The sequence below is a fragment of the Ranitomeya imitator genome, chromosome 8 (genome assembly GCF_032444005.1).
Source record: "Ranitomeya imitator isolate aRanImi1 chromosome 8, aRanImi1.pri, whole genome shotgun sequence".
NCBI classification, from domain to species: Eukaryota; Metazoa; Chordata; class Amphibia; order Anura; family Dendrobatidae; genus Ranitomeya; species Ranitomeya imitator.
The window spans coordinates 147816830-147829767 of NC_091289.1; positions in this window are offsets into that span (position 1 = coordinate 147816830).

Genomic DNA, 12938 nt, shown 5'->3' on the forward strand with positions numbered 1-12938 from the left:
GTTTGTTGAGGTGTAGTCCGTCTCTGGCGAGGAGTCCATCGTACACGTAATTCACACCGTGGTCCAGGAATCCGAATCCTTGTTGTCTGCACCATCGTCTTAGCCAGTTGTTTGCATCAAGGATCCTGTTCCTTCTCCTGGTGCCATGCCCGTCTACTGGAAGGATAGAAGAAAAAACTACCTGTGCATCCAGTTCCTTTACTTTCTTCCCCAACTCTTCAAAGTCTTTGCAGATTGTCGGTAGGTCCTTCCTTGCCGTGTCATTGGTGCCAACATGTATCAGAAGAAATGGGTGGACGTCCTTGGAGCTGAAGAGCTTTGGTATCCTATCGGTTACATCCTTAATCATCGCACCTGGAAGGCAGCATACTTCTCTTGCAGTTATGTCCGGTCTGCAGATGGCTGCTTCTGTGCCTCTCAGTAGTGAGTCTCCCACCACCACCACTCTTCGTTGCTTCTTGGCTGTACTTTTTGCTGTCACTTGTTGCTGTGTGCCCTTTTCTTTTTTGCTTGCTGGTATTGCTTCATCCTTAAGTGTGCCATCTTCATCCTCTACAAAGATTTGATATCGGTTCTTCAGTTGTGTGGTTGGTGATTTCTCCATGGTCTTCTTGCTTCTTTTGGTCACATGCTTCCACTCATCTGATTTTGGAGGTTCTCTGACACTTTTTTCACCTTCTGTGACCAGTAGAGATGCTTCTGTTCTGTCTAGAAAGTCTTCATTCTCTTTGATGAGTTTTAAAGTTGCTATTCTTTCTTCCAGACCCCGTACCTTTTCTTCTAAAAGGGCCACTAATCTACACTTCTGACAGGTGAAATTTGATTCTTCTTCTGGTCGATCTGTGAACATGTAGCACATGCTGCAGCTCACCATGTAGGTTGTCACATCTGCCATGTTGCTCCTAGATCCTGCTGACTTGCTGTGTGTTTTCCTTCTTGTGTAATCTACTCAGCCAAGCTCTCTTGCAATAATGTCCTACAGGCAAAAATTCGCGCGCCGTAAGACGCGCGGTTTGGTGATGCTTTCCAAGCAGCTGGTCCCGGCTGTACCCAACGATCTTCTAGCTTAGGGAGACTCTTCGCTTTTCCCAGAAGGCACCTGGAATATGCAAATTAGCCTCCTCAAGCTTGAATCCCTGGTATGTACTCTATGTTATATTTAATGTATGTCTATATGTATGTAATGTATGAATGTATTGTATGTAGTCTGTATGTAGTATGTATGTAAGTACTATGTATATAGTATGTATGTTGTGTGTATGTAGTATGTATGTAGTATGTATGTAGTATGTATGTGGTATGTATGTAGTATGCATGTATGTTGTATGTATGTAGTATGTATGTAGTATGTATGTTGTATGTATGTTGTATGTATGTGGTATGTTGTATGTATGTTGTATGGTTTATGTACAGTTGTGGCCAAAAATATTGACACCCCTGCAATTCTGTCAGATAATACTCAGTTTCTTCCAGAAAATGATTGCAAACACAAATTCTTTGGTATTATTATCTTCATTTAATTTGTCTTAAATGAAAAAACACAAAAAGAATTGTCCTAAAGCCAAATTGGATATAATTCCACACCAAAGAAAAAAAAGGGGCTGTATGTTGTATGTATGTATGTAATATGTATGTATGTATGTAGTATGTATGTAGTATGTTGTATGTATATGTGTAGTATGACAGTGATTGATGCGTAAATTAGCAATAAAGAACCATTTCCTCAAAAAAGTACCGATCAGTGAGAGACCACCAACACAACATGATGAGACGCAACCAAGTGAATTTACCAACCTACGGGCAAAGTCAAGATTCAATCATCTGAATGAATATTCAGAACCTTTTGAAGCATTCCAAAGGAATGTGATCCATGATTTAAAGTAAATTAGCGATAAAAAGTGTGCACAAGTCAGACATAACCTCTCAATGAGGGAAAGAAACGCCATTCGGGAACTACAACAAAGGGAGGATACTGTTATCCACCCTGCTGATAAGGGGGGAGGCATTGTTTTTTTAGATCAGTCCCAGTATGAGAAAGAGTCACTATGTCTCCTAAATGATACAAGGACATATAAGAAATTACAAAGTGACCCCTCAATTTCAACTATGGAACTAGATTCTGTGATGGGACATTGATCCAGAAAACTAGTCTGAGTGCCGTATGGAGTCAGGAAGGATTTTTTCCCGTAATAAGTAGCTGTTAATGTCTGCCCATGTGGTTTTTGCCTTCCTTTGGATCAAAAAGTTAGGCTATAGATCGATATTGATGGACTTACATCTACCTTCAACCTTAAAACTATAAAACATTGAAAAATAGTTTGTTGTAATGGTCGAAACTTATCTTTGGGTGGCAAAAAAATGTAAACGGGTCTTTCGTCTATAACTAAAGTGCCTCAGAAAAAAAAGCATTTGCTTTTTTCAAATGTTATTAGCCATGAGCAGATGGTGCTGTAGATAGCATAGTTTAGATATGTAGAGAATATGTTATATGTTGGGTTGGGTATGATATGAAATGTTGCTCAAACATACTCTATGTAATGTTTCTCGCTCCATTATAAAACATGCTATTCAATTTTCATTTTCCATAATAAAAATTAAAAAGAAAAGCTGAAAACACATTATCCACTGTTTCGACTGCTTGCAAACATATTTTAATTGACTTCCTACAATATTGATAGCCAAGCAAGAAAAGGAAAGGAGGGTGATCTTACCATGATTAAATAATAATAACAATTTGATTCAGCCATTATAACCCTGGGTGCCAGTGTCAGACTGGATTAGCAATGGCCCACCAGTAAAAGTATTTCTTGGGGCCCTCTGTTCAGCTACATGCAAAAATTACCTAACCCCAGTAAGCAAATTGATTTATGCTTCTATGTAATATTAACTTAGCTACAGTAGCTGGCTTACTGAATTATAAGATGATACATTTTTGTGCCCTACTCATTAGCACTTCTTCAGAGGGGCCTACCAGAGGATTCTCCTGTTCTCCTGTAGGCCAGTCCAAGCCTGGACCATCAAATCTCACTGGTGTGGAGCAATGATAACAAGGAAGAATAGAGGGAATTGTTGACTCATCCATTGGTAAAATCTGACGCGTTTCCGACATGTGATGTGCCCTTAGTGTAACGATGCATGGCACGCCAGAATCATGTTAGTTTTTCTACTACTGTTCTAATATTTTTGAAATAAACAGTTACTATTTTACCACTGGATGTGCTGACAATTCCCTCCGTTCTTTACCAATATTGGTAGCCATTAGTGTTGAGCATTCCGATACCGCAAGTATCGGGTATCGGCCGATATTTGCGGTATCGGAATTCCGATACTGAATTCCGATACTTCCCGCGTATCGGATACCGGAATCGGAAGTTCCCAGAATTCAAATTGAACGCAGCAGCCAATGAGGAATGAATGAAAGTGTGGGCACATCCTGTTTAGCATGGTGGGCATGTAAGTACTGGCAAGGCTTGGATTGGCTGCTGAAATGATGTCACTCTGCACTATAAAAAAGCGCTGCCGCCATTTTGCGCTCACTCTGCTGTGATTTCAGTTAGGGACAGGACGCTGTGTTCTAACTGAGGGCCAGTTGAGCTAGCTAATTGCTTTATTTTCCTTTCCAAAGGCTAATTTAGCAAAACGCTGTGTGTTCTTCACTGTTCACCTTGCTCTTGCCTTGCAGCGCTGTTTTAACAGCGTTCTGCAAGGTCTCTGTGTGTGTGTGTGTGCAGCTCACTCTGTAGTCTGTGTGCAGCCATATACCCGGTTGTATTCAGCTCAGGGGGGGTTCACACTGCCTCACACAGTTGTTCTTTTTTGCTCTTAGTGCAGCCTGCTGCACATTTTTTCTCAAATTTCCTATTAGTGTTTTTCCACCAGTCTCCAGCTCTATTGTGGAAAAACACTACATAGGATAACCTAGAGGGGGGTTTTTGGGCCTTGCAGCGCCGTTTACGGCTGTCTGCACGGTCTCCGTGTGAGCCCAGCTCGCCCTGTAGTCTGTGTGCAGCCATAGCCGGTTGGATTCAGCTCAGGGTTCGTTACTGGCTCATACCTTGAGAAAAATTTTCCTTTTTTTCAAATAGTGCAGCCTGTTTAAAATTTGAAAAAAAAAATTCCTATTAGTGTCTTTCCACTCGTATCCAGCTAAATAGTGGAAAAACACTATATAGGATAACCTAGAGGAGGGTTTTTTGGCCTTGCAGCGCCGTTTACGGCTGTCTGCACGGTCTCCGTGTGAGCCCAGCTCGCCCTGTAGTCTGTGTGCAGCCATAGCCGGTTGGATTCAGCTCAGGGTTCGTTACTGGCTCATACCTTGAGAAAAATTTTCCTTTTTTTCAAATAGTGCAGCCTGTTTAAAATTTGAAAAAAAAAATTCCTATTAGTGTCTTTCCACTCGTATCCAGCTAAATAGTGGAAAAACACTATATAGGATAACCTAGAGGAGGGTTTTTTGGCCTTGCAGCGCCGTTTACGGCTGTCTGCACGGTCTCCGTGTGAGCCCAGCTCGCCCTGTAGTCTGTGTGCAGCCATAGCCGGTTGGATTCAGCTCAGGGTTCGTTACTGGCTCATACCTTGAGAAAAATTTTCCTTTTTTTCAAATAGTGCAGCCTGTTTAAAATTTGAAAAAAAAAATTCCTATTAGTGTCTTTCCACTCGTATCCAGCTAAATAGTGGAAAAACACTATATAGGATAACCTAGAGGAGGGTTTTTTGGCCTTGCAGCGCCGTTTACGGCTGTCTGCACGGTCTCCGTGTGAGCCCAGCTCGCCCTGTAGTCTGTGTGCAGCCATAGCCGGTTGGATTCAGCTCAGGGTGCGTTACTGCCTCATACCTTGAAAAACAATTTCCTTTTTTTCAAATAGTGCAGCCAGTTTAAAATTTGAAAAAAAAAATTCCTATTAGTGTCTTTCCACTTGTATCCAGCTAAATAGTGGAAAAACACTATATAGGATAACCTAGAGGAGGGTTTCTTGGCCTTGCAGCGCCGTTTACGGCTGTCTGCACGGTCTCCGTGTGATTTAAACTAGCTCTGTAGCCCGATCTGCACCAAAAAAAAGGTTAAGTTCACCAAACACAACTTACACTTGTGTAGGCCACATTTGAAAAATAATAAAGTTTAGTCCACAATTTACAACATTAGTGTTTCTTACACCTGTTAGGAGGAGCATTACAGGAATAAGCACACTAAGGCCTTAGTACTTTTCTGCTTATCTTTATCTGTCAACCAAGATGAAGAGGGCAGGGAGTAAGGCACGTGGGCGTGGGCGCGGAGCAGGGAGAGGAGCAGGGAGAGGACGTGGTGATTCTGTGCCTGCTGCGGGCGCCGGTGACTCGTCGTCACTCAGTTTCAGCAGGGAACAGTCCTTCATGCGCAGCTTTGTCGGAGAGCGCCGTGCACCGCTGCTGCGTGAAGACCAAATTGAAGCCGTTGTCGGGTGGATGGCAGCTAACGCCTCGGCATCGACTTCAGTTAGTGCCACATCCTCTCAGGCACAGAGCACTGGAGAGCAGCCATCTGTCTCTTCACCACCTGCCAAATTGGCCAGGCAGTCAGAGAGCCCAGGACAGGAGCCGTCTCTACTTCTGTTCTCTGAATCTCTTGGCTTGGAAACAGGGGGCCAGCCAAGCAGCATTGGAGAAATGGAAGAAGAGGCAGTGTGCAGTGATGCCCAAAAGCTTTATCTCTCTGACTCTGAAGAGGCAGGTGGGCCAGTGCCTCCGGTGACCACAGCGCAGTACGCATCTGATGATGAAACTCAGGTGCCGCTTTCTCGTGCGTACTGTGCTGCTGAGACTACCCAGGAGGAGCAGTTGGTGGCAGAGGGTAGTGGAGATGATGAGGTCCTTGACCCATCGTGGCGTGAGGAACAGGAAGGTGGTGGGAGCAGCTCAGAGGAAGAGCTTCCTCTTACGGGCCAAAGAGGGAGAGGGAGGGGGAAGACTGCGGAGCCTGTAGCCTCCACTTTGGCACCCGTTAGGAGCCTGTCTCTTTCCAAAGCCAAAAAGGGCGCTCCCAAGACTTGCAGTGCCTGGTCCTTTTTTGACACAGTTGCAGATGACATTTGTTTTGTCAAATGCAAGCTGTGTCATCATAAAGTAAAAAGAGGGAAAAATGTCAGCAACCTCAATACCACAAATATGTGGAAACATGTGCGGACCAGGCACGCGGTGGAGTTACAGAAACACACTGAAGATGTAGGCCAACCAACAGCGGCAGCTACCACCTCTTCAGCTCGTGTTGCCTCTTCCTCCAGCTCACGCACAGCTGGTTTGGCTTCCTCCCAGAGACCTTGTGTAATTCCACCCACAGCACCACCTTCCCAGTCATCCTCACACTCCCAGTCTACTCTACAGCCATCGGTAGTACAGGCATGGGAGAAAAGGCGGGCATTCTCGGCCAACCACCCCCGAGCACAGGCTCTGAATGCAGGCATTGCCAAACTGTTGTCCCTGGAAATGCTCTCGTTCAGGCTGGTGGAGACTGACAGCTTCCGTGACTTGATGGCATTGGCAGTCCCACAGTACAAGGTGCCCAGCCGCTTTTACTTCAGCAGGCAGGCTGTCCCTGCCCTGCACAGGCATGTTGAGGCAAACATAAAACATGCGCTACTGAACGCCGTCAGTAGCAAGGTCCACCTCACCACCGATGCGTGGACCAGTCAGCATGGACAGGGGCGATATGTTTCCCTCACTGCCCATTGGGTTAATGTTGTTGAGCCAGGTACAGATCGTGCGAGTGGCGCAGGACGTGTCCTGCCCACTCCAAGGATTGCAGGAATCCAGTCTGTACGCATCGACTCCTCCTCTTACACCAGTTCCTCTGATTCCTCTCTGCAGGATCCGTCACAGTCCACCCCCACATGGACCCGTGAACGTTTACCTATGACCGACATGAGCACAGCCGTGGCCAAACGTCAGCAGGCCGTCTTGAAACTAGTTTCATTGGGGCATCGAAGCCACACAGCGCAGGAGCTCTGGAATGCCATAAAGCAGGAGAGCGATGTGTGGTTACTGCCAGCGAATCTCCAGCCAGGCATGGTAGTGTGTGACAATGGCCGAAATCTGGTGGCAGCTTTGGCCCTTGGCAACCTCACTCACATCCCATGTCTGGCACATGTGCTCAATTTGGTTGTGCAGAGTTTTCTGAGGGACTATCCGGATCTTGATGCCCTGCTGCACAAGGTCCGCCTAGAGTGTGCTCACTTGCGGCGTTCCAGCTTGGCCAGATCCCGCATTGCTGCTCTGCAGCGCCGATTCCGCCTTCCGGAACACCGCATCATATGTGACCTACCTACCCGGTGGAATTCCACGTTACATATGTTGGAGCGGTTGTGTGAGCAGCAGCAAGCAGTTATGGAGTACCAGCTGCATCAGGCGCAAAGAAGTCGCAGTCAGCGCCGATCAGACTTCACAACCACAGAGTGGGCCACTATGAAGGACGTCTGCCAGGTTTTGCGTCCTTTTGATTATTCCACGCGGATGGCAAGTGCAGATGATGCACTAGTCAGCATGACTGTCCCCCTTATCTGCCTGCTTCAGCAAACTTTGCAAGGGTTAAGGGATGATGTGGTGGAAGAGGTGGAGGATGAGGAGTCACCTTTTCCATCAGCTTCTGGAGAGTCAGCGCCACGTGGTTCCTCACAAAGGGGTACGCAGGGGCCAATTTGTGAGGAGGATGAGGAGGAGTCAATGGAGGAGGAAGAGCTCCGTCCAGAGGAGGGAGCGACACAATTGTCCAGTGGTCAGTGTGTACAGCGAGGGTGGGGTGATGACGAGCGGGCAGAGATCATGTCTCAAGCAGGGGACAGCGTTTCTGGGCCGGTTGGCACTCTGCAGCACATGGTGGATTTCATGCTGCAGTGCCTGAGAAACGACCGCCGCATCGACCACATTCTCAACATGCCTGATTATTGGGTGTTCACCCTCCTCGATCCTCGCTACCGGGACAACGTCCAAAACCTCATCCCTGCGTTGACCCGGGAGCGTAAATTGCGGGAGTACCACGACACACTGGTGAATTCCATCATCTTCTCCTGTCCAACTGAGAGGAGTGCTGCTAGTGCTTTACAAAGCAGCTCAGTGCGTCGAGGCAGTGGGGGAGGCTCTGCCCAAAGAGGGAGCAGAAGCAGTGCCTCTGCCCAAGGCAAGCCCAGTATGGCACAACTCTGGCACACTTTTGTGTGCCCGCCCCAAATGTCTACACCATCACCGGCGGCTCCAGTCAGCAGGAGGCAACGGTTCCGTCAGATGGTGACAGACTACATGGCTTGCCCTCTTACTGTACTCCCAGACGGCTCTTCCCCGTTCAAGTTTTGGGTCTCTAAGCTGGATACATGGCCAGAGCTAAGCCAGTATGCATTGGAGGTGCTGGCTTGCCCTGCGGCTAGTGTCTTATCGGAACGTGTCTTTAGTGCCGCAGGTGGTGTACTAACAGACCGTCGCATGCGACTATCCTCCGATAACGTTGACCGGCTTACTTTCCTGAAAATGAACCAGGCCTGGATCTCGCAGGAATTTGCCACTCCTCTGCCTGATTAAGTAATTGGGTGTCATCCAGGTCTCCTGCTGTGTTCATCTTTCTACCACCTGAACTGCTATTCCTGGGCTCCAACACCGCCAGTTGCGGCTCAGAAGTGCAGGCTGCACAGTAAAAACATACGACCCAGTGTTATTGGGTTTCAGTAACGTCAGCTGATCCCCAGCTGTGTAGCCGGCAATGTGTCCTGCGACCGCCACGCTGGCACAACAACCTAAATGTAAGGGAACCTGTCCCCCCCCCCCCCGTCGTTTGTTACTGAAAGAGCCATCTTGTGCAGCAGTAATGCTGCACAAGGAAAAGGTAGCTCTTTTTTTTTAGCTCTTTGCACACGCAGAACTTAACACTTATAAAATGTGTTCACTGATACCGTTATACCGTCCCGGAGCTGGGACTTTCCTTCGTAATGTGACGCAGCACAGCCGTCATTCCTACCCCCTTGGTGCCATGCGCTGCCTCCTCAGCGTTGTTTTAAGCTGTCACGGAGCCTGCGCTGTTCTGTTATCCCTTGGGCATGCCCTATTTGCGCTGCCTGTCTTCTGACATAATTTGGTGTCAGGCTGGCTGCGCCTGTGCGGCCGCGCTGCCCGAGATCCCGCCTCGCAGTGTCTTCTGATTGAGTCACACTGCGGGCCTGGGATCCATGGGCATGCGCAGTGCATATCTTCCCCTCGGGCTCTCGCTCATTTCCCTCCGCCTTCTTTAGACTGTGCGCCGTCAGCTGATCCCTAGCATGCCACGGCCGTGACACCGCACAGTCTGAAGAAGAGGGAAGGAGGGGAGTGAGAGTCGAGGTTATGCACTGTGCATGCCCATGGTTCCAAGGCCCGCAGTGGGATTACGTTAGATGAGACTGCGAGGTGGAATCTGGAGCAGCGTGGACGCACAGGCACTGACAGCCTGACACCAAATTATGTCAGAAGACAGGCAGCGCTAATTGGGCATGGCCAAGGGCTAACAGAACAGCGCAGGCTCCGTGGCAGCTTAAAACAACGCTGAGGAGGCAGCGCACGGCATCAAGGGGATAGGAATGACAGCTGTGCTGTGTCCCATTACGAAGGAAATTCGCACCTCCGGAACGGTTTAACGGTATAAAGGGACACATTTTTAGTGTTTACTTCGGTGTTTGCAAGGAGCATAATTAAAAGAGCAACCTTTTCCTTTTGCATCCTTAGTGCTGCACAACATGGCTCTTTCAGCTACAAACGTCTTGGGGGGGGGGGTTAAAGGTTTCCTTTCAACTTGCTCCAATCAGGCTTCGGCCTACACTCTGTTCCTCTGCTCCTCCTGCTGTCCCTGGGCTCTAACACCGCCAGTTGGTGCCTGGAAGTGCTGTGTGCACAGTCAACAGTCGCTCCTCTGTTATTGGGGTTCAGTAACGTCAGCTGATCCCCAGCTGTGTGTGCGGCAATACCTCCAATCTGCTCCTCCTGCTGTCCCTGGGCTCTAACACCGCCAGTTGGTGCCTGGAAGTGCTGTGTGCACAGTCAACAGTCGCTCCTCTGTTATTGGGGTTCAGTAACGTCAGCTGATCCCCAGCTGTGTATCCGGCAACGTGTCATGCGACCGCCACGCTGGCACAACTAAAATGTAAGGGGACCTGTCCCCCCCCCCCCCTAGGCGTTTGTTACTGAAAGAGCCACCATGTGCAGCACTAATACTGCACAAGGGAAAGGTCGCTCTTGAAATTATGCTCCTTGCAAACGCTGAACTACACACTCATGTAATGTGTCCCCTCACACCGTCCAACCGTCCCGGAGGTGGGACTTTCCTTTGTAATGTGACACAGCACAGCCGTCATTGCTACCCCCTTGGCACCGTGCGCTGCCTCCTTAGCGTTGTTTGATTCCGTCATGGACCCTGCGCTGTTATGTTATCCCTTGGCCATGCACAGTTTGCGCTGCCCGTCCTCTGACATCATTTGTTGTCGTCCTGGCTGCGCCTGTGCGTCCACGCTGCCCGAAATCACACCTCGCAGTGTCGTCTAATGTGATCCCACAGTGGGCCTGGTATCCATGGCCATGCGCAGTGCATATACTAGCCTCTCACTCCCCTTCTTCACGCTTCTTCAGACTAGGCGGCGTCAGCTGATCCCTAATAGCATGCCACGGCCGTGACGCCGCACAGTCTGAAGAAGCAGGAAGGAGGTGAGTGAGAGGCGATGATATGCACTGCGCATGCCCATGGATCCCTGGCCCGCAGTGGGACTACATTAGATGACACTGCAAGGTTGGATCTCGGGCAGCTTGGACGCACAGGCACTGCCAGCCTGACACCTACATGATGTCAGAAGACGGGCACCGCTAACTGTGCATGGCCAAGGGATAACATTACAGTGCGGGCTCCGTGACAGAACCAAACAACGTTGAGGAGGTGGTGCCCGGCACCAAGGGGGTTGGAATGACGGCTGTGCTGTGTCACATTACAAAGGAAAGTCCCACTTCCGGGATGGTTTGACGGTGTGAGGGGACACATTATATGAGTGTGTACTTCAGCGTTTGCAAGGAGCATAATTTTCGGAGCCACCATTTTCCATGTGCAGTATTACTGCTGTACAAGATGGCTCTTTCAGCAACAAATGCCTGGGGGGGGGGGTTAAAGGTTCCCTTTCAACTTGCTCCACTGCAGGCTTCGGCCTACACTCTGCTCCTCTTTGATTCCCTGGGTTTCAACACTGTCAGTTGCCACCTGGAAGTGTTGTCTACACAGAAAAAAACACTAGGTGATGTGTCAGTGGGGTTCAGCACCGCCAGCTGTTCCCCTGCTGTGTAGTCGGCAACGTGTCCAGCACAAGCCACGCTGGCACAACAGAACAAAAGCTGCCACCAGTGCAGGCTTCGGCCTACACTCTGCTCCTCTCCTCCTCCTGCTGACCCTGGGCTCAAACACCGCTAGTTTTTGCCCGGAAGTGCTAGCTGCACAGAGAAAAACACCAGCCAATGTGTTAGTGGGGTTCAGCAACGCCAGCTGTTCCCCTGCTGTGTAGCCGGCAACGTGACCTGCAAACGCCATGCAGGCACAGGAACTGAAATTAAAAGGGAACCTGGCCCCACCCCCCCAGGTGTTTCTATGTATAACAGCCACCTAGTACAGCAGTACTGCTGCATTTGTACAAGGTGGCTGACTTTTTCTCCTCGCCCACGTGGAACTCAACACGTACAAAATGTGTCTCATTGAGACCATTCCACTGTCCCTGAGGTGTGACTTTCCTTTGTAATGATACGCAGCACCCCCCTTGGTAGCGTTTCCCGTCTTTTGTCATCATGGTTAGCTGGCTGCGCCTGTGCATCCGCCCTGCTAGAAACAACGCCCCTCGTTGTCATATTTATTTTGTCAGCGAGGGTGTGGTTTATGGGCACGAGCAGTGCATATGTTCGCCTGTCTTAACTCATCTCCTTCCGCCTTCTTCAGACTGTGCGGCCTCCTGGCCGTGGTAGGCGATAAGGGATCAGCTGAGGCCGCCCAGTCTGGAGCAGGTGTAAGGACATGTGTAAGCGGCCAACCTATTTACTGCACAAGGCCACGAATCCCAGCCACGCAGTGTGATTTTTTGAAAACACACTGTGGGTCTGGGATTCATGTCCATCGCTAACCGCAACGGCCGACATGAAATGAGGTCAGAAGACAGGAAGCGCTCACAGCGCATGGCCAAGGGATCACAATAGCGCAGACTCCTGTACAGCAAATAAGAACGCTCAGGAATCTGCGCCCAGTACCTAGGTGCAAATTTTGACACCTGTGCTGCGTCTCGTTAAAAAGACAAGTCACGCCTCCACAACTGTTTGACAGTATAATGGGCTAAATAGTGTACGTGTTTTAGTCAGCGTGTGCAAGGAGCAAAACAAATAGAGCAACCTTTTACTTGTGCAGCATTAATGCTGCACAAGGTGTGGCTCTTGTACCTTGCAACACCTGAGGGGGGGGTTAAAGGTAACCTTTGAAATTGGTTCAACTAGGCTTCGGCCTACACTCTGCTCCTCTACTCCTCCTGCTGACCCTGGGCTCAAACACCGCTAGTTTTTGCCCGGAAATGCTAGCTGCACAGAGAAAAACACCAGCCAATGTGTTAGTGGGGTTCAGCACCGCCAGCTGTTCCCCTGCTGTGTAGTCGGCAACGTGTCCAGCACAAGCCACGCTGGCACAACCGACCAAAAGCTGCCACCAGTGCAGGCTTCGGCCTACACTTTGCTCCTCTCCTCCTCCTGCTGACCCTGGGCTCAAACAACGCCAGTTTCTGCCCGGACATGCTAGCTGCACAGAGAAAAACACCAGCCAATGTGTTAGTGGGGTTCAGCACCGCCTGCTGTTCCCCCGCTGTGTAGCCGGCATCGTGTCCAGCACAAGCCACGCTGGCACAACCGACCAAAAGCTGCCACCAGTGCAGGCTTCGGCCTACACT